The 25,294-nt window shown below is 40.0% G+C and overlaps 1 long non-coding RNA gene across 1 annotated transcript in view; it reads right to left on the bottom strand.

The window, feature by feature from the left end:
• Window positions 1-14,460: 14,460 nt before the first annotated feature.
• The window catches only part of LOC138538430 (uncharacterized), a 315,299-nt gene continuing 304,465 nt past the window's right edge, over window positions 14,461-25,294 (bottom strand). The window contains exons 3-4 of the long non-coding RNA XR_011286535.1: window positions 16,352-16,398; window positions 14,461-15,932 (exon numbers count right to left, since the gene is read on the bottom strand). This is a non-coding gene — a long non-coding RNA (uncharacterized lncRNA). The remainder of the gene's footprint in view (window positions 15,933-16,351; window positions 16,399-25,294) is intronic.

Genomic DNA, 25,294 nt, shown 5'->3' with positions numbered 1-25,294 from the left:
AAAGGGGGATTTTCCTTCAGTACCACATTTGAGAGACCGTTCGGACCCGGCGCTCGGGAGGGATTAAGTTCTTCAATTCTACTTTGGATTTCTTTAGTGGAGGACACAAAAGGGGGAGCCCTAGGTTTCCTCCTCATGGTGTTACTAGTGTTATTATCAGCCTCACCATTGCGTTTTTCCAGAAAAGAAATCCAGTCATTATGGGATATGGGATTGACCATATTGGATGATTTCGGCCCCTTAGCCTCCCCCAAAACTGACCAGATATTTCGGGTATTTCTACTGCTATATAGTGCTAACAGTATGTTGCCAATTAGCCAACTTTCTTGCTCTCTTATGTATTATCAGCCACCACCGGTATTCCTTTTTCAACTTCCTTGTCATTATGGCAGCGGCCATTTTAGATAGCGGGCCGTCTCTGGTCCAACGTATATCTCTTCTCAATTTTCGCTTTCTATCTCTAATGTCCCTGTCATAATTAGCCTCTTTCGGGATCTTCCCCGCCACCGTTTGCAATTTACGGGAGCCATGCTCACCCGAAAAATCACTAATCCATTTTTCAATTTGCATTGGTGACATACGATTAAGTTGGTCAATCATTTCAGGGCCCAGTCTTGCAGTGGCCCTAGAGGCATTTGCTATGTTCTTATCCGACCAAGAGATGCGATTTAAGGAGTGATTACAAGACAGTTGTCCCAAGTTTACCTCTGCCCCCCTAGGGATAAACACTCCCATAGTCAGGATCAGAGGGTCGTGGTCACTCCATTCACTTTCTTTTACCAACATATCGTACACAATTGAGGCAACCTCCCCACTAGTGAAGATGTAATCAAGAGTACTCCCCGATCTTCTGTTATTCCAAGTATTCTTGCCAGGCCTATCACTTTGAGTCCGACCATTAATTATCTCTAGGTCCCAGCAGCCAAAGAATCCCAACCAGCCCTCCTCCTCCTTGTCAGTGGACGGGAGGTCCCAGAGACTATTCCTGGACAGATAGGGATTATTGCCGGTACCTCCACCACAATTTATATGGCAATTTAGGTCCCCGGCAATAATAACAAGAAACTTTTCGTTGGTCGTTCTCCATTCAGCAAGGAGATCATGGAGAGTGTCTTGAATAAGTTCTCTTATCCTTGCTCCTGGTGGGTTATAAATGTTAACAAATAGCATTCTGTCGCTTGGGGATCTTATATTGAGTGTCACTTCCACAGCACAAATATAGTCGCAGTTAAAAACTGGAATCTCTCTGCTCGAGATCTTGTTCCTCACTGCAATGGATAGGCCCCCAAACGGACGCCCCCTTTCTCCCTTCTTCGCCAGAGTGTGATATGTCCTGTGTCCATCCATATCTATGACAGATGTCAGCCAAGTTTCTTGCAGTAGAATGATTGGGTGTTCGATTATAAGAGCCAACAAGCCCTTATCAGAAAGGAGGTGTTGGTAGCCATGAGTGTTCCAGCTCAGCATAGTAAAATCTCATGGCTGCTGCAACACCATGGGCAATGAGTCCGCTATCCATTTCAGAGTCTTCTGGATATCAGCTAATTGGACCTTCTCGGTGGATGGTTGAGGGGGTATACCAGCCCTGTTTTTAGGTACCGCATAATCCTTGCTGGGGAGGGATGGATCTTCCTTATCTTTGTTCGCATCCACCTCCACACCAATCTGTTTTAGGGATTTCTTGTGCGACCGGATCAGCTGAGCCGAGGCTAGAACACAGCAATGAAGGGCCGAGACATTAGGGTTACGCACCTCCAATGGTTCGACAAAGAGGAAATCTTCTGAGCGTATTACACGCAACTGAGGAATTAAGTGGAGTTTGGCTAGAACTTCAGTTCTTGTCAACCATAAATCTCTTTTTTTCTGGTTCAGGTTTTTAATTATGCAGATTTTACTTGCTTGAATATCCTCTTGATCTTCAGATTCATCTATGGGGGGGGGTGTAAAGAACACTTCCCCCTTACTCTCCTTGTTTCGCCCAGGTGACGAGCATTTAGTGGATTCTCCAATAATGCTAATCGATATTGCGGAGTCCGTATCTTCCTGGGCTGCATTCTCAGCTTCTTGTACTGGATCTGGGATAATCCAGCCAGATAGGGATCCCGCCCCTCTTCTGGCACGTTTCTTCGCTTTCCGCCCCCTTTTTTTGCTTTTTTTAGTACGAGCCACCGGCGGGATAGTGGCTGGTAAGGGAGAGGCAATTTCTACTACGACGTTTTTAGTCGCCTCCCGCTTCTGATGTCTGCGTTGCTTTTTGGTCAAAGGGACGACCGTAGCGACTTCCTCAGGCTCTACAGAATTTGCTTTGTCCCTTGGGCCCGTAGGTATTGAGACTTCTTCTATTACAGACGGAGTTGATGGGGCTAGATCTGAACACCCCGAGGGGTTTGGTAGTCTAAACTGAATAATTGTGTTTGTGTGGATCCTCCCACACAGCTTTAATAAAATTTTCAGCGCAAATTGTACTGACGCCATAGAAGCCTGCAGCTCACTTATTGCCATGCCATTGGGGTCTTCCGTCAACCCCTTACGCTCCTCATCCGTATGCTCCAGCTCTTCTGGGTCGATGAAGAGGCCAGGAGATGCCGATAATCGGCCCAATGTTGGCTCTACCAGAAATGTAGGAATGGGCTGAATAGGGAGGATGCCAGATAAGTCAGAGATCGAATTGTCCGTGTGCTTAGAATTAGAAGTCACACTGACTTTTTGATGTTCCTCTTGGGCGGGTCTCATAACCTGCGCTTCCACCATAATTGGGCTTTTCCCAACATGAGCAGGCTGTTCATTTAAAGTTGCCATTGATTTTTGAATCGATATACAGAGATCCAACAGTGAGTTGTTGTCGATGTCTTGGTAGTTAGTGGAGTCTAGCACCCCACTGCCATTGTGTGGGGGGGAGAGAGTCTCTTTTTCAGGATCCACCATATCCCCCCCTATAATGGGTTTGGGTACTCCATTCCCAAACATGGCCGGGATGGTTCCTTTCCCTGGTGGGACACAGTCTCCGTTTGTGGAAGCCTTTTTTGTTGACTTTAAAGGTTGTTTCTCCCCTTTTCCCCCATAGCCTTTACGTAGATTGTATCTTGCGTTCCCTGTTTTAGGCTTAACCATTGTTACCGGGCTCACCTTGGTGTACAGTAAGAATACCGTAAGTGATACCTCGTAGACAAATACTTTATGAGGTGTCCCTGAATAGTCAGAGAGAGTAACCACCCACAGTGCGTAGTGAAGCCTCAGGCGGAATCAGAGGGGTGGGATACCCTCTCCCCTCTCCCAGCCGGGACGCTGCCTCGGTGTCAACAAACAGTGTTTACCTTACCACTCTTCAAATATCCCTTTGACGAGTCCACGCCCAGGTTCTAGGTTATTGTCCGCCGCAGTCCACCGCAGTCCACAAGTGACCACAAAGGACCACTTGTCCTCCCACTTCTCCGCGCGCGCTCCGCGCTGGAAATGGTGTTTTGTAGAGTCTGCTGCTGCTCACGGGTGCAAAGCTCCGCCTCCAAATGATGGTAACTGCAAAAATACTTAGAATGCACCACGAATGCACCACAAAGGACCACTTGTCCTCCCACTTCTCCGCGTGTGCTCCGCGCTGGAAATGGTGTTTTGTAGAGTCTGCTGCTGCTCACGGGTGCAAAGTTCCGCCTCCAAATGATGGTAACTGCAAAAATACTTAGAATGCACCACGAATGCACCACAAAGGACCACTTGTCCTCCTACTTCTCCGCGCGCTCTCCGCGCTGGAAATGGTGTTTTGTAGAGTCTGCTGCTGCTCACGGGTGCAAAGCTCCGCCTCCAAATGATGGTAACTGCAAAAATACTTAGAATGCACCACAAATGCACCACAAAGGACCACTTGTCCTCCCACTTCTCCGCAATCTAGTTCCAGTCTGAGGTGTATGAGCAACAGCATAACATAAGGTTGAAAATTCACTTTCGTACAATAAGTGAAAAATATATTCAACATTGGCGCGGAATCGGGAATCTTCAGAATGCATTATTGGACAATGATATTCTGAAGAAGAAATTGGAAATTTCAGATCATCCAATCTGCCTCCTGGACCAATAGAAAAAATGATAGGGAAACAATGAGTTTCTAACTTCTATTCCCAGGCACTGATTGGTGCACCTTTCTTTTCTTTCATTTAATACAATTCTAAACTCTCTCTGGTGACTTCACGTGAGGGTAGAGGATGAATAGTGGAGTGTTCATACAAACTAGTCTTTTTTGCAACAGATAGACGTTGGAACTAACCTTCACTGCTTTTCTTTGTTGACTCAACATTAAGCATAAATTAGTATGGTTCAGTCACACTGCCTTTGTATAAATGATGGTGCTCCAATAGAAAAGCCAATACGTTTTTCACCTTTACAATATCTATAAACTGTTGCCAAATGTTCTTATCTCTTGTGGCACCACCAATTACTAAACCAAACAAATAATCTGCAATGTCATGTTTCACTTCTAGCGTGTTGACATGTTCTTCCAAATTAAGATGTACATGCACAACTTTGCCTCTCACACCCTGCAATAATTGATTGTTTTGCATTCTAACAATAACTTGAAAAGGATGAACAGTTTACAATGCAATCACTTCAAACATGTTCAATTTTCGAATATCATTTAAGACATGCAGGAATATGTGATTGATTATAAAACTCAACACAGTGTCTACAAACATGAAGTGCATCACTTGTGTCAAATCGTTCTTCTACAAAGAAAATACAGATAAAGTTATTTCCAAGTATCTTATACAATCTGTTCAATTTTCTTCTCAATGTACACTATTTGCACTTGAGACTAAAAAGTGCATCGACAAGATATGCAAACAAAGTCAAGTCATTCAGTAGAAGAGAACTCAAACATTGTAATACCTTTTTTATACTGTTGAAAAATCAGATCTTTTGAAAGCATAAGATCATCATTTCCGTTTCATCTGCGTACACATAATCTTTTAAATGCATTATAATTATCATTTGCAGTGTAGAAACTAAACTTTCTACAGTTCCAGTCAAAAGTGTTTGATTTAAAAGTGCAGGAGACATACTTGATGTTTTGCACTCATATAATTTAACTAGAAGGCATCTAATTTTAGTAAGATCTGGAGCCAGTATTTATATATGATGATACTGACTGTTACATCTAGTTTTATCAAGACAAGCTAGAAAGTGACCCAGAAGTCCTCTTTGTTCATGAACTTCTTAGTCATCTATTCTCTCTAGCATCTTGATCTGTCTTTGAACATTATTATTTTTGTGCGAAACTTGCAAAAATCTCTTTCAGACTCAAGAAAACCTATCAATATTGCAAACAAAACTGCAGGTCCATGCCTCTATTTGATTTTTAGGTTTTATTTTAGACTGACCTAAACTTTACATTTCTGTACTATCAGACCTTAGCATTCCTTCTTTTTTAGAAAACACACCGTTTTGGACTTCAAAGGTACGCCCACTCTCATCAATAGCAAGAAGCACATTCCTTCCTTGAATGCAACTCTCCTCATTAAAAAATCTTTCAATGTGAGAAGTGTGATTCCATCATAAGATATGATATGGCATTTATAACGTGCCAATACCCAAGTGTTTCAAGGAGGATCAGAGTTAGGACAGAGACAACGATCTTACTAGGCCAAGTGACATTGAGATCAGGCAAGTATAGGGGAGACGGGAGGGGAAAAGTGCCAGGGCAAGGAGAAGAGGCAGTGTTGTACATGGGATCAAACAATAACAAGAAGTGTGGCCTGCAGGTGGCATATCCAAGTATAAGTCCAGACAGCATGTGTTCAAAAGTGCAGTTAGGGGTCTGTAGAGTTACAGAACCAAGAGCACGGGTTGCCAGGAGGTTGTGCGGGTGTGCAACTGGGCGGGCAGGGTCTTGGGCCCAAAATCAGAGGGTAGCCAGGTGACCAGTACAGTATCAGACAGGAAATCAACAGGGGAGAGGAAGAGAGAAGGCATGTACTGTTTCTATATTGCTATGCAATGGTGTAGTAAGTAATTTCTTAAGTTTATTCAATCATCAGATACAGGTGAACGGGTCAGTAGAACATGCATGCCCCCTTATCGCTCATTATCAGGTCACAGAATATATAAGTACCACACTTTAATTGTAGTAATACTTATTCTTCTATGATTTGTAGTGTATATACATGCTCATTGGTTTTTGTATAATGCAGAACACCAATTTGTACAAATAGAGCAATATAAATTGAAAAGCAGCCAAACGCAAGTTAGATGCCTTCCACATAGGTACATGAAGTCAACAAGGTACATATCCTGCAGTCGGTATCACACACGACAGGAGTCATATTACATAAACAATTACAATGGGTACACATAATGAACAACAATTATACAATGAAACCATTTGTAGCACTGTGATTCAAGAATTAATGTCTACACCATAGTGTTTTGTCCTTTTGTAGGGGCTATAATCTAGCCCTGTTCTTGTGGGGGCCTTCGTCAGGACATGGAACACTGTGATGTCTAGGTGTTCAGTGTTCAGTGGATGCTTGTGGGCAGGCATTATGGCCACAGGTGGGAGAGCGCCTTCCTTGAGGTAGCGTAGGTGCACCACAGGGTGCAGTGCATGCGGTGGTTTAAGCCAGATCGGTCACCAGCAGTTTCATCTTACGAAATTACAGGTCAACACTTCAGGTTGTGCTATTTTCAGCACCACTGCATGTACTGCACCGCACCTACGCTACCTCGAGCAAGGCGCTCAGCAAATTCATGCCAAGAGATACTACAGGTCCTTGGACCCACACTCTCCTGCCTCTTACATCTTTGTATATCTGTGTATTATGTAACAACATATGTGATCACGTAGCATGAAACCCGAGTAGGTTCCTACCCTCCCAAAGCACACTGTTTCCAAGAAAATTATGAAAGTGGCAGATATGGTTGCTGTTTATGATTAATACATTACTACAAACCTTGTGTTTTGTCTACCACGCAGGTCAGACTCATGTGCATGCACTGGTGGTGATTATTGCAGTACCCATACTGTTCTACGTACAATGCAATGATGAAATCTACTATCAAATTTGTGACTGAAATTTTAAACTCAATTCACATATATTGCTGGTGTGACAACAGTACGCAGCTGAGCTACATAATGCAACAATAATATTAGAGTGGAAGTGCTGCAGAATAAGAAAATGCTCCATGTAAAGATCTGCTCTTAGTGCTTGTGTAATGTGGGATGGCATTGAGCAGCTTATTTAGCATAAATGAGATGAGCAAAGTAGAGTTTCACTGAGTGGGCACTGAGTTTGTTGCATTGTAAAATATCTCCGGTTGGCACAGTATATTTTTGGGATGATAAGCCTGATTGTAAATTGAGCTCATCTTATAAGCCACAGTAACCATTTCTTACATAATCTAACAATTCATGATAAAGCATGCAAATATGAAGTGAAAAGTTATGCATACACCATTTGATTTGCAAGGTCATAACTATATAAAAAGAGGCAAGTACATTTGATGGATTAAAGCAGAAAATATGAAATGCAATCTCATGAGGCCTTAGCTACTATGAATTCACCTTCTTCACTTTTTTATTTATTTGTTGCATTTTTACTACGCACACACCCATGTGTATCACAGCGTATGTTACGAGAATACAGTGGCACTTATCTGATTACCTAGGATGAAAGAGGTCTTATATAGAGACTTAGGAAAAACATCAGTTTATTCAAAAATATTGAACGTTGAAGGGTAATACATAGAATTGCAGAGAAAAAATAACAATGATGCTCCTGTACGATTGAAAATGTGTGTGTGGTAGCTGATGTTAAAACTTGTTGAAAAGCCAGGTTTTTATCAGTTTCTTCAATCGTGGATGGGAGGGTTCATTGCTAATTTTCTGTGGGAGTGAGTTCCAGATTCTTGATGCTGCAACAGGAAAGCTAGCTACCCCCGCTCTTGAGTTCTTAAATTGGGGTATGAGTAACTGAGTGCAAGTGCTGGATCTTAATTACCTTGTAGGGCTTTGTTTTGCAGTAGTTGTAGTTTACCTAGGTTCTTCTTTGTGGTCCCTAATAGGAGTACAATGCAATAGTCCAACTTTGAGAGCATAACAGCCCTTGCTAGAGTAATTCAGTTCTGCTGGGTGAGGAATTGTCTACTAAGGGCAATACGTTTGGCCATGTAGGCAGTAGAGGATGCAAGCGAGTTAATATGTTTGTTCATAGTGAGGTTTGAGTCCAAATGTACTCCTAGTGTTTTGACCTGTTTGGATTTTGGAATGGAAGTACTGTCTCCGTTGATAGAAGTGTATTCAGAATGCAGCCTTTTTAATCAAGCTGGAGATCCTATTATAAGGATCTCATTTTTTTCTCCATTGAGGCATAGACTATTTGTGGCCAAAAAATTTTGGATGAGGGACTAGATTTTATTAATATTAGCAGTGTCTTGCTCAAGATCGCCCGTGATTGGGATGAGTATCTGAGTATCATCCGCAAAGTTTGTGTAAATAACTCCCATGGAATCTAATGCTGCAAAGAGGAGTTTGTTGTAGGCATTATATAGAGTAGGATAGAGAAACACATTTTGAGGTACTCCTAGTGGTACTGGTATAGGGCCGGCCACCTCCTCACCAATGGCTACTCTTGAGGTGCGTTCAGATAAGAATGAGTTGACCCAAACGGTCACTTTAGTTGAAAGGTGGTAGTTGTTTTATAATGCTGTGCATAGTCTCTCATGGTCCACCAAATTAATTGGGGCGATTTTGTCAATTATTTTGAGGAGGATGGGTACTGTAGTTATGGGTGTGTAATTTGTCAGTATAGTGGGATCCAGGGTTGTTTTTTTAAGAAGGGGAGTGACCCAGGATACTTTAATATTAGCAGGGAAGGAATTGGTGCTGAAGGAGGCATTGATGAAATTGGTAATAATAGGTGATAAAGTGGGGGCACAGAGCTTGACTTATTTGGCGGGGAAGCTGTAACCTTTACAATTGGATGCTTTAAGGGAGGCGATGGTCTTAAGAACTTGATCATGATAGTCCATAGTGAAAATGGAATTTGATTGCTGTGTCTTTATTTTTTGCTGAAAGGTTAAGGATGTCCTCCGTTATATTGACCAAGAGTTTTCTTTTCAATAATATTTTCTCTTGGAGGGTGTTGATTTTGGATGCTAAGGCATTCTGGATAGTTGTACACCATGCTTTGCTTGGGCTGACTGGGATAGCAGGGGAATTGGGTGTTTCCAGTTCTCTGATAATAGCAAATAGTTAATTGCTATTGTAGGTAGCATTGTTGATACGCATGTTCAGTGCATTAGTTTTGTGGGCAATGACAGCAGATTTGTAAGTTTTGGTGGTTGCCTGAAACTCATTGATAGAATTGGGAGAGGGTGTTATTTTAGGTGTTCTATCGCTCTTTTTTTTTGTCTCAGCGCAATGAGTTCTTTGTTGAACAAGAAGTTGCTTCGTTTGGCTGAGCTGGGGATTTTTGATATATGTGGAGCTATTGCATCAATGACTGTTTTGAGGCAAGAGTGGTAGATGGCAGAAATGCTATCTGGATTGGTGTTCATGATGGGCTGTGTCTCAAGTATTTTGGAGAGGACAGGTGTCAGGTTTTCAAGTGTGAACTTACGCGTGTTTCTCACCATGATAGTGATGGGAGAAGGCAGGGGTGTTTCTTGCGCTTTAGGTATAGCTATGTTGAAGCAAATTAGATGATGATCTGACCATGTGATTTCAGAAATACCTTTTAGGGATATTTTGGTGTTTAAGATTAGAGTCCAATCTAGAATTCTGCCTTTGGCATGGGTAGGTGCATTGACTATTTCCGTGAACTGCATTTCTTGTAATCCTGTGTGCAAGGCTGTAGCTTTGAGATCTCGAGGGTCATTAAATCCAAAGTTAATGTCCCCTAGGGCGATGAATCTGGTGTAAGGCTTATGGAGGGGGTGATGAGGAGTGGGATGTCTATCTCTGGATGATTGGTGGAGTTAGAAGCTCTGTAGACGATGAGGAAGTTGATGCTTATTTTAGGGTCAGTAGAAAGTTTGAGCAAAAGGTGCTCATGGTTGTCTACTGATTCTGCTTTAAAGGATTTGAACTGTAGTGAGGTCTTGGAAATAATATCTCCTCCTCCTCCCATGGCATCTGATCGGTCAGCCCTCAGGGTAGTGTAGTCGAGAGGCAAAGCTGGTGTCAGGAGGGGGCCAGATGCCGGATGGAGTCAGGTTTCAGTCACTACTAAAAAATCAAGCTGTTGCTCCAGAATTATGTCATGGGTGTCAATAGCATGTGCACCTAATGAGCGTACATTTAATAGGGTGCCTATTGTCCGTGTGGAGAGTCTTATCTTCCTGGTAGTCCCCTGTATGGGTCTGGTAGTGGAGGGTATATGGGTGGGGATTCTTGTGCTAAGGCGATGCTGACAGGAAACTCCTAGACATGTGATAGCATGTCTACTAGTAGTGAAAGTGTTAGTGAGGCTGGATGTACTGGTAAGGATGGGAGGGAGGGTGGGAAGGAGGGCTCTGTAGCTTCTGTATGTTTTGAACTGGATGACAGAAAAGTTGTGCGCTGTGTATATGGGGTTGGGAATGCTGCAGTTTTGGGAAGGAAGGAAGTAGGGTAGGAGAGTGGGTGATATCTAGGGCACCAAATACAACCCAGTCCTGAGCCCATCTGTATGTAAGTGCCTTCCGAGCAGTGTCGGGAAGGGGACACAAAACTATCCTGTGGGGCCAAGATATCATCTGTTGGTGATGTGTGGTGGAAAAGCAGCATGGAAATATAGCAACTGAGATGAAACTGTGACAATAACATTTGTAAAATATTTGGATGAGCACTATGTAGAATGCAGAGCAAATATTGACACAATAGTGAGTAGAACATTAAAATTAGTTAAATATTTAGCTGAACACATGTAAAATATGGAAATATGGAAATATCGACAAAGTAGTAATTAGAGCATTGATAGTTGTAGTTTACTAGGGTGAATACCATGTAAAGTATAAAACAGATATTGATACAGTGGCAATTAGGAAGAAATGCATATATAACCGTAGGAATTAATTGTGATAGCCACTGTTCAGTTATTGTCAGTTACTAATAGTTATCACAATTATTGTTTGCTTAATCATTTCTCAAAAAACGTTTTCCTGGTGTATTTTGCCTGAAACTATGAAAGCCTTTAGTACTACCTGGCATACTGCAGCCATAACTTCAGAATACAATTCCCAAACCACTTCTCAAGAGAAGAAATGTTCACTGCAAATTTACCAGTTGCAATGAAATTTCCTTGTAAGATGGCAGAATCCATGAATTACCACAAATAAAGAAAATAACCTTTTCCAACATCATAACCAATCCAGCATTGATTAGCTGCACTCCTAGAAAACACTTGTCATGTGTAAAGCTACATTCAAACACTTCCACAAATCTGACACAAGTCCCACAGTCGGCGCATATCGTTCACTTCATATGTGCTTCCCTTATCAAGAATTCTGAGGCTGTGATACAAATGGTCACTATGATTTACACAATTATCTCTGTTATCATTCAGACCTAGCATCTTGAAAAAATAATGTTCCAACAACACGTGGGTTCATAGGGACGAGCTTGACATCCAACTTCAAACCACAAACACAGCAGCCATTTATTACAAGGATAGAGGTATGCTGCTTGTTTGATTATCAAAATTACTGTGCAACCCCATTAATTTGACATCTTCCTATGTACGTGCATTGTGTAACAACATATGTGATTACGTAGCATGGAAACTAAGTAGGTTCCTGCCCTTCCAACGCACACCATTTCCAAGCACATTGTGAAACAGCCAGATACGGTTGCTGTTCATTATTTAAAAATGACCAACAGCATTTTGTTTTGTCTACCACACAGGTTAGACTCATGTGAATGCACTGGCGTTAAACATTATAGTACCAATACTGTTCGGCTTACAATGCAGTGATGGAATATACTTTCAAATCTGTGACCGAAATGTTAGGCTCAATTGCACATATATTGTTGGTGATGAAATTGTGCATAGCTGAGCTATATAATGCAACAGTTATAGTGGACGTGCTGCATTATACAAACATGCCCCATATAGAGCTCTGCTCCTAGTGCTTAAGAAATGTGGGATTGTATTGAGCAGATCATATAGGGTGAATAAAATGAGCAAATTAGAGTTTCCCTTGGTGGGCACTGAGTTTGTTGGGTTGTGATATGTCTGTGGTTGGCACAATACAGTTTATGAATGAAAAGCCTGAATGAAAAGTGAGGTAATCTTAAATGCCACAGTGACCATTTCTTTCATAACCTAACAATTCATGATACATCAGGCACATATTAAAAGAAATAAATGCATAAACAATGTGATTTGAAAGGTTTTACCTATATAAAAAGAGGCAAGCACATTTGATGGATTACTGCCGAAAAGCTGAAAAGCAAACTATGAGGTCTTAGCCACTATGAAATCACCAAAAGACTTAGGTATCTTCATAGTACAATTCCCAAACCACTTCTCAAGAGATGAAATGCTCACTGCAAACTTACTTGATGAAATGAACTTGCCCATTATGCTGGCAGAATCCAGAAATCTCCACAAATATGCAAATGTACATTGCTGAACATCATAAACAAGTTAACACCCATCAGATGTACTACCTCACAAGACTTCTCAAACTTAAATCCACATTTAAACACTTCTGCAACTCTAACACATTAGAAAATCACCCATATAATGTCACAGGAAACAGCTTAATATCCTACTGCAACGCACATACACTGCTGCAATATTTGTCAATGGTAGCATTATGCTGTTTTGTTGGTTTCGTATGCACCCCTGTTCATTGGACATTTTTCAATGTCAGTGATTAACAACCTTTAATTGGAAATATATTTTTCTCACATATATCCATAACATAACATGTAATACTGCTTGATCACTCTCCTGAAATCACTGACGTAAAATATGGAAACCCCACTTCCCAAACAATACTTATAAACTTTACTAAATCAGAAACCTAAACATTTTAATGTATTTTATATAAACAACAATTCATATTATACATGACATATACATAAACACGTAATCACTGACCATCAGCTGCTCCAAAGAATGAATAGATCTTCACAATAGCCAAACACAGAACATCTGATTTTTCTGATCACAATGTCAAAAGTTCATTAAAATGTCACGTTCATGGCTTTCAGAAATCAATAGCACAAAATAAGGACTGTACAAATCAAACAAGTAAAATGCCTAACACATTTTTATTATAACCTATGACAATCAATAAACCCCAAAACAATCCTTCTAAATAATACTTTGTAGAATATGTAGAAACACAATTACATTGGTTACACGGTTACACTGAGAGGACCCTCCCATAGCCACGAGTACGCGTACATTTTTCAAATGCCCAGTAAAAACACATATTGCAAAGGTTTCAAATTTAAATCACACATGCCTTGAGGTGAGAACATCAAAACAGTAAGACATGCAAAAATCTGTGCTAAAACATCCATAAAATAATATGATCACTGCACCAAAATACAAACAGCTGTAATGGTATGTACAACCAGTGTGGTCATACCGGCGGCTACTAAAGCCCACCTCAAAGTACGATGTTTAATTGGAGCATGGATAGCTGTGGGTCTGGTCAACCGCCAGTAGCCGTCGCTACTGTATCATTTTTCTAGATTCAAAAAATATTAACAAGGTGTGAAAATTCAAACAACACAAAGGTATACATGAGGGCATAGAATCAAAAACACATGTCAAATGGTGTATTGTAAATATCCCTGAAATATCATGATAAATGCACAAGAATTCATATTGTTGTACCTGAGGCTAAGGCGATAGTTATAGCTGCGGCTGCTTACACCAAAATACACAATATCCAATTGAATCAGCGGCACCCGTGACAATAACCCCTCTGACAGGGCATGACGTTTCATTGGGGGCTTCTGAAACTGTATCCATTTAAAAAAAAAAAAAGCCATCAAATGTATTTTCCTTTCGCAATATACTTAAAATTTTCTCTGGGTGACTCTTAACAGAGCCTTTGGGTTATTTTACCAATATATATCCAACAAATATATTTTCTATCAGAGAATTACTCTTCACCTTTATTACAATTCAAAACATCTTGGAACATTTCTCTGTGCTCTTTCTTTAGAATATTATTTAATTTTCTCAAAAAAATGTTGTAAGCCAATGCTTCGACAACACATTACCTATGTCCTCAACATCACCATGAACCCCATTCTCAACATTCTGAAAATCTCTACAGTGTTCTTAACAATGACATTCCTCTACTTCTGAAATGGTTTCTATGTTTCAAATATCCAAAGAAACAATAAATATACACCAAATTTAGCACAATCTCCTAAAACTACACCTCAGATTCAAGCAATAAAAGTGTACTAAATAGAAGACATCTTAATACAATGATGCAATATAATCTACAGTTATAATGGCACATATAAACATCACTCAAAAAAGTTCATTCTCTGTTAGGTTGAACAGTTCAACAGCACCTGAAGTACTTGATATCCTATTGTGAGCTATCCACCACACAAACAATAAACAACCAATCAGAAAGTAAATACAAGAAATTCCACCTTCTCTCCTCATGTAATCTTCCTCCATTTTTAATTCTAATACCTGAGGTGACATGCAGTATTTCTTTCAATCACAGTACAGTGGAAAACTACATGGAATGGCTGGAGGAGACATGTAACATACATGATGATAAAGAGAGCGTGATAAATGTGCTAAAATATTGCACTTTGTGTAGTCTAAAACAGTACTTTAAACACTACTTATCATATATAAATATACAAATACAATGAAATAACACCCATCACATATAAATACACACATACAATGAAATAACATCCAAAAGTATTTTCTAAAATAACTCATCACTCATAGCCGCGGCTAGAGTTAAGTGACTAGTTTTCTAGCCGTGGTTACAATATGAATCTTTGGGGGGTAAGTCACATAGATTTGGATACATATATGCATGATAGATAATTCTTATAAAAGACTCTTTCGGATACAGTGTACTTTTTTGCACATTGAGGCCTATGGCCACGACCCTCTGCAGTTATCGATGCGATTTCTCACACCTCTGAAATTCAAATTCAAATCCCGATTGGATTATACCATAGCTGTAGTTATTCCATGTTTTAAAAAAAATATCCTTCTATCTGTAAAAAAGAAAACATAATTAGTTAAAGAACACACACACTTTAAGAAACACAATTCAATACACACGTTTTTATGACCCTCATATCTTGTATGTAGTACATCACATGCACTATATAAGATACAACATTTGAGCATACAACACTGTTGTTCTCTTTGCACATCCAGTATGAAAATGACCACTACAATAAATAAACTGAGATATATAAACTGGATGATAATAAACAAATAACGTTATACTGGGTTGTTACAAGACAGAGGATGGGGTAGGTTAAGTAACTTTGAGAAAAAGGGAGAATACAGTCGTATAAGTAAACTTAGAGAACATGGGATAGCCAACAATCAAGCATGTAGAAACACTAGCAAGGTCATTACAACCCCGGCGTTAAGGGTTAACGACGGCGTTAACCCTTAACGCCGGATTCCCACTTTAACGCCTGGTTTTGGCAGGCGTTAAAGTCCATGGCGCTAACCCGCCATGGTGCTAATTACGCCGCTATAATTTACGGCGGCGTAATTAGTGCCTTCCCCACTCCCATTATGCCTACATACACAAAGGTGCTGCCACCATCAACCAGAGCCTTGAAACACTTGCAACAGTGGAGCACGCCATTTGAAGGATCATACAATATTCTAGAGATGTTCACAAAGGAAGTTTTTCATGAACTGTCCAAAGATGTGCTGCTCCTATATCCAGCAGTACCACCATGTGCTGTATGTGGGTTGGCCTATCACTGGAGGTAGCTGTACACCATCGGGTTCAAGTCCATTAGAATGATGCAGCAACAAGGAAAAACAATTAAAATATGAAATGACTAAAATGACCTTGCAAAACACATTCAATTGTGCTACCTTACAGAAAACTCAAAACAGCTAAGAGTACCACATAAGTTGAAAGCGCATTCCAATTACAACAAATTCAATCAAATAAACCTTCAACCTCACTAACATGAATACAAAAACTAAATGCCTACATATAAATGCCATTGATAGACAAATCTAATATTGTAGGTCCATGTTAGTGAAAGTTAAAAAATACATTAAAAATTACTTGCCGCACAATTAGAGTAGATGAAAAAATGATAATTAAAACCATCAGATAGCATTGGTTAATATAACTAACACACACAACAATGGAAATAAACCTTCATATATGTACTTACTTTCACATCAGCCATGCTCCTGCCACGTGTCCAAAAATAGAAGGCTACTGCAAAGAAATGAAGACACACGATTCACGAGGAACAAATATAGAAACAACAGTTTATTCACACTCGAGCAGACTCGACTTTGACAATGCATGGCATACAGGCATAGGAAAAGTGAAAAAAACGTGTGGATGTAGACGTGTTTTATACACCTTCAGAATACCATGATGAATTTGGGCTAATTCATCATGTGATAATGGCTTGTGACCTACAGACCTATGGACGTGGGCCTTTTACCATGGCAACATGTGTGCAAACTCTCCATGTCACCCTACAAAGTATTTATTTACTTTCTGTGAAGAAAAGCGGAGAAGGGTGTAGGAGGATATCGTGTTCACAAGCAGAAGGTAACATTCCTCACACTACTTAATCTATGTTATTTGCTAGGCTAAAAGGTCAGTCTTTATTTCTACTCAGTAGCTTGAACATTCAGATACAGAATATGCTTTGAACTGTGCTTCGCTTTAATTGTCTGGATTGCAGATTCACAATTATGTGCAGAAAACAGGACAAGGAAGGCAGGATGGCACCTAATTTACAGATTAGCTACGTTCGTGCCAGTGCTTCAAGGCTCTCTGCTACAGAGTTCAGCGTGCTCAGCGGTTTCAACATTCCTGTGTAGGGGCATGTTTTAGGGAAGCTTCCGAAGGAGTGACTTTCTGAGTTCTCACCGCGTTCAGAATGAAAAGTCGGAAATGAGAGTGAAGCAGCCAAGATGGTGTTTTTGGAAAACGCAATGGTGTGGTTCAGTGTGTACGTGCTTTGGCCAATATTATCATGTAAAATACATCTATTTTTACCTGTGCACAGTGAGAGTTCTGGAATCAATAGAATAAAACTGCAGAAAATGGTGGCTTTCATACTTTTTAAAATTAATATATACCAAAAAAAGAGGACAATAATGATTTATTTGTTCATTGTGTGATCTAGCTTTATACACATCAATAAAACATTCAGTCAATACAAAAATAGAAGAATTAGAAAAAGAAAAATATACAATATCATATATAATGCAATTCCTAAAATTCCATATTGAAATAATGTTGCATTTAAAATACTTTCACACAATTCATCCTGATATTCTCATATAAAATGAAATACAATTCCTAGAATTTTTTGCTATAAAAATTGTTTTACAGAATCTATATGTATGCTTTTTTACAAAATTCATGGTAGTAATCAACAATTGATCAGAAGGCTCAGAAATACATTTCCACCAAAGCATTTCACATGTCAATAAGGCTCTAGATTTAAAAGATAATTCAAACATGTCATTATGCAGTTTATCCAGGGTTGGAAATACAATAATTAGATGCTTAAAAGTCTCAATACTATTCTGGCATAAGCGGCATACATGTAATTCCTTCGTCAATCTATTCCTTGCATCAAGGCAATTGTTAGTTAGAAGCAAATTTAATTGAACATGCAGCTAACACTCACTTTCTTATTTGGATGGATATCCTCTCATGCATTTCTAAATTTGATTGTATCATTTGATATCACAAAAGAAGTGAGGGAAAATTGTATAAATCTCAAGATAATCCCTATTGGTGATCCCGGCATTTTGCAAATAATTTCACCTTAACTCTGGAAGGTCTAACTCCAACTCTTCCAACAGTATATCATTTGCTTCCAGAGTAACTAAAACAGCTTGCATCCAAGAATTCAAAGGTGAGCAATTGCCCATCCTAAAAAGAGCATTAAGGTGCACACCAAGGGAAAAATCAGGAGGGTACAAAATACTCCTAGCTAAAAGAATCCTACACCAAGTCACCAATACTTCTAAATAAACAATGCCCAGGATATGATAGCAGTACCTAATGGAAGTGCCAGCACTCGCTTCCATATAAGCGACTCAAGCCTGGGCCAAGCTTCCTCTTGCACCTAAGCACCATAGATCTATTTTGCGACCAGGATTTGGTTGTACATTTTCACAACTGGTAGGAGGGAGAAACAACCATATTTCCTGTCCAAAAAGTGCAATTTTGTTGCAGCTGCAATAGCTTCAAGCTTAAGTGCCAGATTTGCTAAACCAAGGTATTTTTTTCATTCTTAAAACAACACCTAGATACTTAAATTCTGAGACCACCTCCAATATAGAACTATTTATGCTAATGGGCCTAGTAAGATCGTTGTTTTGTCCTCCCTTGTTCCCCTCCCTTGTCTCATCGTGCTCTGAATCACTTGTGTATGAGCACGATACAAATAAAATATCATAGCATACAAATATTATAACCACTTCTGCAGGGCCCTGCATCCAGGTGCCATCCGTTGATTAATAACAAGTATCTTGGATTTAGGGACATTTATGTCCAAGCCCAAATCACCAAAAAAGTCAGCCACAGATTTGAAAGACCTTTGAAGACCTACTAGGGTTCTGTCCATAAGGACAAGGTCATCCGCATATAGCAAATATTGCATCCTCAAATATCCAGTCTAGGGGGGTTAGACACAACACAGGCTAAAGCTATCCCAATGCCAAGATTGTGAAGATTAAACAAAAAGTGGGCCAACACGCATCCCTGCCGTAACCCCCGCTAAACACGTATCCAGCCCGAGAGAGATCCAGTTTGATCCAACTTAATCCTGAGTCTGATATCAGTATGTAAATGTTCCAGAATTTTAAGCCAGGGGTTTGGGACACTTCCATTATCTTAACATCACCCACAGCCCGGAACGATCAACACAATCAAAAGCTTTGGCAATATCCAAGAAATCCGGATACAAGGTACTTTTCTTCTCAATTGTCTGGTTAGTCAGAAGCTTGATCAGCAAGCAGTTCAAAGTGGCACTATTTCCCATGAGGAGGCATGACTGGTTTGGATAGAATCTACAAGAGAATTCGGCCCATCGTTCAAGGGCCGCAATAGAAACTGTGAAAATATTTTATACGAGGCATCAAGATGGGGTATTAGGTGCTAATTAGAAGGTTCCGACATGGCTTCCTTCTTGAAGATCACAACTATGATTGCCTCCTTCAAAGAATGGGGGAATTCATAAATATCAAGGATTTTCTGAAAATGAACATAGAGGACCCTCGTCCACAGCTGCAGAGCTGATTTCAAGGTAAGATTGGATAGGCCATCAGGCTCTGGTCCATCGGTAGACTTAGCCCTTTTTATAGCCAACAAAATACCCCCAATGTCTATGTCCAGAAGCTCCCATGATAGCAGCCCATCATGGACATTATTACACTGTATCAAAGAGATAACCACTGAGGATGGAGCAGCGCACAATTTTCCAAAATAAGATTCCCACATTGAGCCACAGATGGGTTCTAACTGCAGGATAGATTGCACTCCCCCCTCTTATTAGCTTCCAGAAACATGAGGAGTCCTTGTTGTCTAGAGCAGATAACATGATCCCGGCATCTCTTTGAAACAATATGTCCCTAAAACTCCTCACCAAATTGCTGTAGGCTAACTTTAATCTCCTAATGATAGGAGTTCCTGTTTCACCCAACTTCCTTGTTTGCCTAATCTCTCTTCAGAGTTGCTTCTTCCTAGAGCTGATCATGATATTATATTTATGAGCTAGAAGCGCACTTCTCAAGGACCCACCTTAATGTTTTATGGAAATGAGCCTGCGAAGCAGAAACTGTACATGAGAACCAAAAGACTGTGGTAGAATTGAGGAGAAGACACCATCAGTCAAAGCCTGACCCACTTTAATGTTGAAGCAATTATATGGGACGCCATAAAATTGGTTGTTCTCTGGGTCTAACCTCAATTGGAACAAAATCATGTGCCCCTACAGTAGGCACACAAAAGCCTCTCAACCAAAACAAAATATGGGAGTGATTGCTACACTCATTGGCCACCACTTCAAAGTAGTCAAAGCTAGGAAATGGAATACTAGAGCAAAATACATAGTCTAGGGTAGTGATATTTAGGCCATTTGTCCATGTGTAATTAGGTGGCATGTCACTTTTGACACTACCATTAAGGATGTGTAGGTCTCCTGTGTCCAAAACATCCAAAAACGGACCGAGAATGAAGCCCTCGTGCCCTTGAGAAACGAAAGCGCAGACCAGTAAGCTCCCCCTCATACCATCCAAGCACTCTGAATTGAAATCTCACATGATAATAATACGAGAGTTACTGGTGAGACTATGTGAGTCAATAACATTTTCTATGGCCAATGAGAAATCTCCCAAAGGTCTGCCTCTTGTGCTTTTTCAAGCAGATTCATGAATAATTGAAAAACCATCAACATAAGGTATATACAACATAAAGGTTTCCTGCAGACATATCAAACAGCTGATTTCCAGATCACATCATTAATACAGAGATGGTTAAAGCCACGCATATTGCATCATAACACCCTGATGGAATTTGTTTGTGACCAATCATAGCCCACAGAATGTTTATCTGAGCGTAAATGACTTGTCCCCTTAACACTAAGTGCATCCAATTTAACTTTGATAATCAGGGGTTCCATAGGATTATCTTTGGACCAACTATCTCTGTCAGCAGATGGAAATTATGACGATACAGCCCAATCTTCAGATAATTGATAACCCAACTTTAACAGATTTTCTGATTCTGAAATGACCACATTTTTAATCTATTAGGAATAAAAGCCCACTTTAACCATATTCACCTTTCTAAAATCAAGAAAAAATATTTAGGCAGGTTTGGGCCCTTAGCATCAACATCAAGTGGCTCCATAGGCTCGGGTGAAAAACCAAAGGTATCTGCTGCATAAGCCATGCATTATAATAGGCAAGTTGAAAAGGCTACCTTATAATAAGGGCCAAATCGAGGAAAGCTTATTTCTGATCTGAGATGATACAAGTCAGCCGCACCTCACCACGACCAAACCACGTTGACCACGGGACACACAGCAACATACCGCGCGCTACGCGTGTTCTGGAGGTTTAAGGCTCTGCCTCCTGCCAGCCTCCTTGCAGCATAAACAGTGAAAAGACTCTTGGCAGTTCACAGGCTCAACGGAGAAAAGAACCAGAGCACAAGCACAGAGTCAATGGAACACACAGTGCACCAAAGAGGACTTTATTCTAATAAAACTAATACAATGGATGACATGTGTTCATTACAATCTATCACATACAGAACTAGAACAGTAACAACAACCAATAACAATCAAACTCACAAAAATATTTTTCCTTCACCCAGCATCTTTCATACCCATGGCTATTCGATGCGGCTGCTGATCTTGCTTTGTAACATTCTGCGCTGTATCATCCACATAACAATATGATTATTGCACAGAAAATGTAATGTTTAATAGACGCGTCTATAACCACGTTGATGCACACATGCACATGCTTTTTTATAGACACAGTTAAAGAAAAGCCCATTCATGGCTGTTTGCTGTTAGCTGCGGCTACACAGAAAGAACTATGTCTAAACAAATGTATTTCAACTCCCCAAACTCCAAACAAGTGTCCCTAACATGCCTACCAGCCTCCCTACACTCTCCATGGTCCTCCTCCATTCCCCTAGTTTCTCCCAAAACCCCAAAACATTCAATCCATCTATGATGCTACTCCACTCAAAATGTCAGATAGACGCAGCTACCACCTGTCCAAAAAAGCACAACGTGCCATTTGCCAGAATAAAGCCACGGCTTCACGGGCCGCCACCTATACCCCGGGTTATGAAGCAGCACACTAGGTGGGTGTGAGATAGCCACAGGTAAACCCCCCAGTCATTGCTGTTGCTAGCGCGATCCCCAATACACCAATCATTCTGCTTTTTTATAGCCACAGTTATAAGGATTCTTTTTAAAGAAAATGTGAGTATGGTTAATAAATCACAAAAGAAACAGTAGTGATACAATGGTACTTAAAAGGTATCACTACAATACATGACAGCACATATTTAGGCTATCGAAGTATAGGGTTAGGTAGGATGGATAAGGTTCAAAAACAGGTAGAGGATGGATTGGACACAAACAATGAGAGTATAGTGCATAGAGAGTTCTACAATCAGAAGGACAAAACTGCATAGAATGATAGCTTTTATACTTTCCAAAATCAAAAACCAAAAAAGAGGACTATATTTCCTAACCAAAACACAAAATTGCCGGACACATTTTGCATATAACCTATCACAGACTGACACAGAATTATAACAGTAACATTAACCAATTACAAACACCAAACCACTCACATCATACATGCCCTACTCATAGAAATTAATAGACATTCAAAATAGGAATAATTTTCCTGGAAACAGAGAAAGTCTGCATATATCATGGCGTGTTTGAAAACTGAGTGGCTGACCGGAAACAGCTGGCTGTTTTGGTTACTGGCTTTTTGTGACAAACAACATATTAACATGGACCTAGGTTTGAGAAACTTTACAATTAAATGCTTTGGATTGCGGGAAAGTAGTTGGTTACAAGTCTTTCCAAAACTGTTCAGTCTAAGAAGTACATGGTAGCCAAGCATACTAGTTCATTGAGGAGGCAATGACGTGAGGAATGTACGAGGCGTGTCCCTTACTTTAATGATGAAAAAATTCATGGGAATAGAAATGTAACTTTTTCCTCACACCATCTTTATCTTTTCCGATCTGACTAAGAGGCAGACATGTAGATGGACCACCAAAATTAATGGTACAGTTGAAATATCATGGAGAAATGTCAATAAAGTAGTTTCAGCATTCATGAGAGACCACAAACAATTTTGGATTTCAAAAACAACATACAGTTACACATGGCCAATTACTATAAACATGATAGGGTATACCTAACCAATGAAGGAAATGTAGCATTAATTCATTATTTCAAAACAGTACTCCAAATGTGCTAAAATACTATACTCAGTGTATCCCCAAACTGTTCTTTTAAGGACTACTTATTACATATAAATACACAGATATAAAAGAGTGTTTGGGTTCTTTTAGCAATATATATACTATTGGGCTGTGATAGCCGCCCTATAGTTTAGGTGAGTCAGGCTCCCGTAGGAACCTCTCAAAATTCTATTGTTAACAACTTTTGATTTGAGTAATGGTTTTGGCCTAAATTTCGAAAGTGTTTAAATACCTGTGGGCCCCCGACTGCAAAGTTTCATAAAGATGTGTTAAAAAAAAAAGTTATTAAGGGTAAAAAAATGCTTTCCAATAGTGCGGCCCACTTCCCATTCATTTTCCCATAGACAAACAAGGTCAATTTTTGACAAAGCGCACAACCCAAACCACTGGAGGGATTTGGACCAGGTCCAAAAGGACTTGGGCACAAAGCCTTGACACAGGATCCATGCATGGTTTGGGGTTATTCCATGCATTAGTTTTTTAAATATTTGACAGAGAAGGGGGTGCCTCTTCACAAAAATTGATAGAGATATCTCTGGGATTTACCAAAAACAGGGGTTTCCATCCATCCTGGCAGTAACTGGGAAGAACACTGCTTAGTTTCAAATTGAGGAAGGGTTCAGCCCCCTAAGACCATGTTGCCTAATAAATGCGCCCACCTTACTAGACCAATTAGAAAAACATGGCCTATGGGTGCTGAATTCTTCCTTGCTTTCAAACTATACAACGTTGGTCGCAGTTACTGCATGTCTGGGAGACAGTCCACAGTTCCGAATGCCATGTGTTTTTTCTTAGTTTTAAATATCTCATAACACGGCATCCACATTATTTTTTTCAAAACCGTGCTACTGGTATACCTTGAAGGTTTTGCACTCAGAGACCATATTTTGCTTTTTCCTGAATTGCATTGTGATAGTTGTAGTCTCACAGTAATATGGGGGAATAAATACACAATTGTACATTTTTATTTAACATAGTTCTATAAGGAGTTACATATTTGAGTGACACTATAGTATGTGTACTTTTCAATTTAGCTTTACAAAGCAGATTATTTTTTAAAGCTAGACATGGGGGTGAGGAGGGGAAATGATGAGATGGAAAGTAAGTCTTGAGTATGTGGCAAGAGAATTTGCAATCCTGGACACTGGTGCAGTTATTTTCCCCTGATTGTGATTGCTTTTCATGCCACCAGAAAAGGACATGTGGGTGGACAGCATAACTTTCTTTCAGAGCGAGGACACAACTCTTGGTTTTATTTTAGGCTGACAAGCTTGCTCAAGGATTTGGCTACCAGAATTTTACTCAGGTTGTCATGTTCCCAATGTAGACGCTTACTCACAAGGCCACAGGCACTTGTTTTGTGTTGGGATTTCATTTTGCAGGGAATATTTCATGAGAAATTGTTGAGTTTAAAAGGTGAGCACCTTTTATACTTTGTCAGCATATTTATTGGAACATTTTCTCTCTCAGATTAATTTTCTGGTATTCATTACATTTTTTAAAAGTCAAATGCTATTTTGCCTTCCACACTTACGTCTAAGGAGTAGGTCTATTGAACTAAATTTTATCGTTCACTTTAAGATATATGTCCACTTACTGTGCATATATTCATGAGTGCCAGCTTTTGATATTTGCTATGGGGGAAATGTACATGGGCATGTGTTATTTGTGCAGCTGTTCATTTGTTACCCTTTTAGGTGCTGCTTAGATGTGGTTAGTTTGGGTTGTGCAATGTATGATAAAAGTCACCAAGAGACCGGCCATAAAACAAAAGGCTTGTAGCACGGTGCTTAACCAAAGTTTGCGATCCTCGCAAATGATTTAATCGCACATGGGATTAAGTAAAAAATTGGGAGTTCTCAAAGCATGTCACAGATGGTGAAAAATCATTTGTGATCCAGGTCTCCCATCCCTACAGCACCTGGGAGCAACACTGTTTTGCTTCAAAGTGAGGAAAAGACCAGCCCCATCAGGCCATGGTGCCTAACAAGTAAGACACACTTACAAGACCACTTACAGGGGGCCGGTCCCTAACTCACTTTGAAGATAGGCAGTACTGTGCATATATTCATGGGTGCCAGCTTTTGATTTTTGGCTATGGGGGCAGAAAGAA

This window comes from Ambystoma mexicanum, chromosome 1q, assembly GCF_040938575.1.
Source record: "Ambystoma mexicanum isolate Mex_15411 chromosome 1q, UKY_AmexF1_1, whole genome shotgun sequence".
Classification (NCBI taxonomy): Eukaryota; Metazoa; Chordata; class Amphibia; order Caudata; family Ambystomatidae; genus Ambystoma; species Ambystoma mexicanum.
The sequence above is the reverse complement of the archived record's forward strand: the minus strand, read 5'-3'. Positions and strand labels throughout refer to the sequence as shown.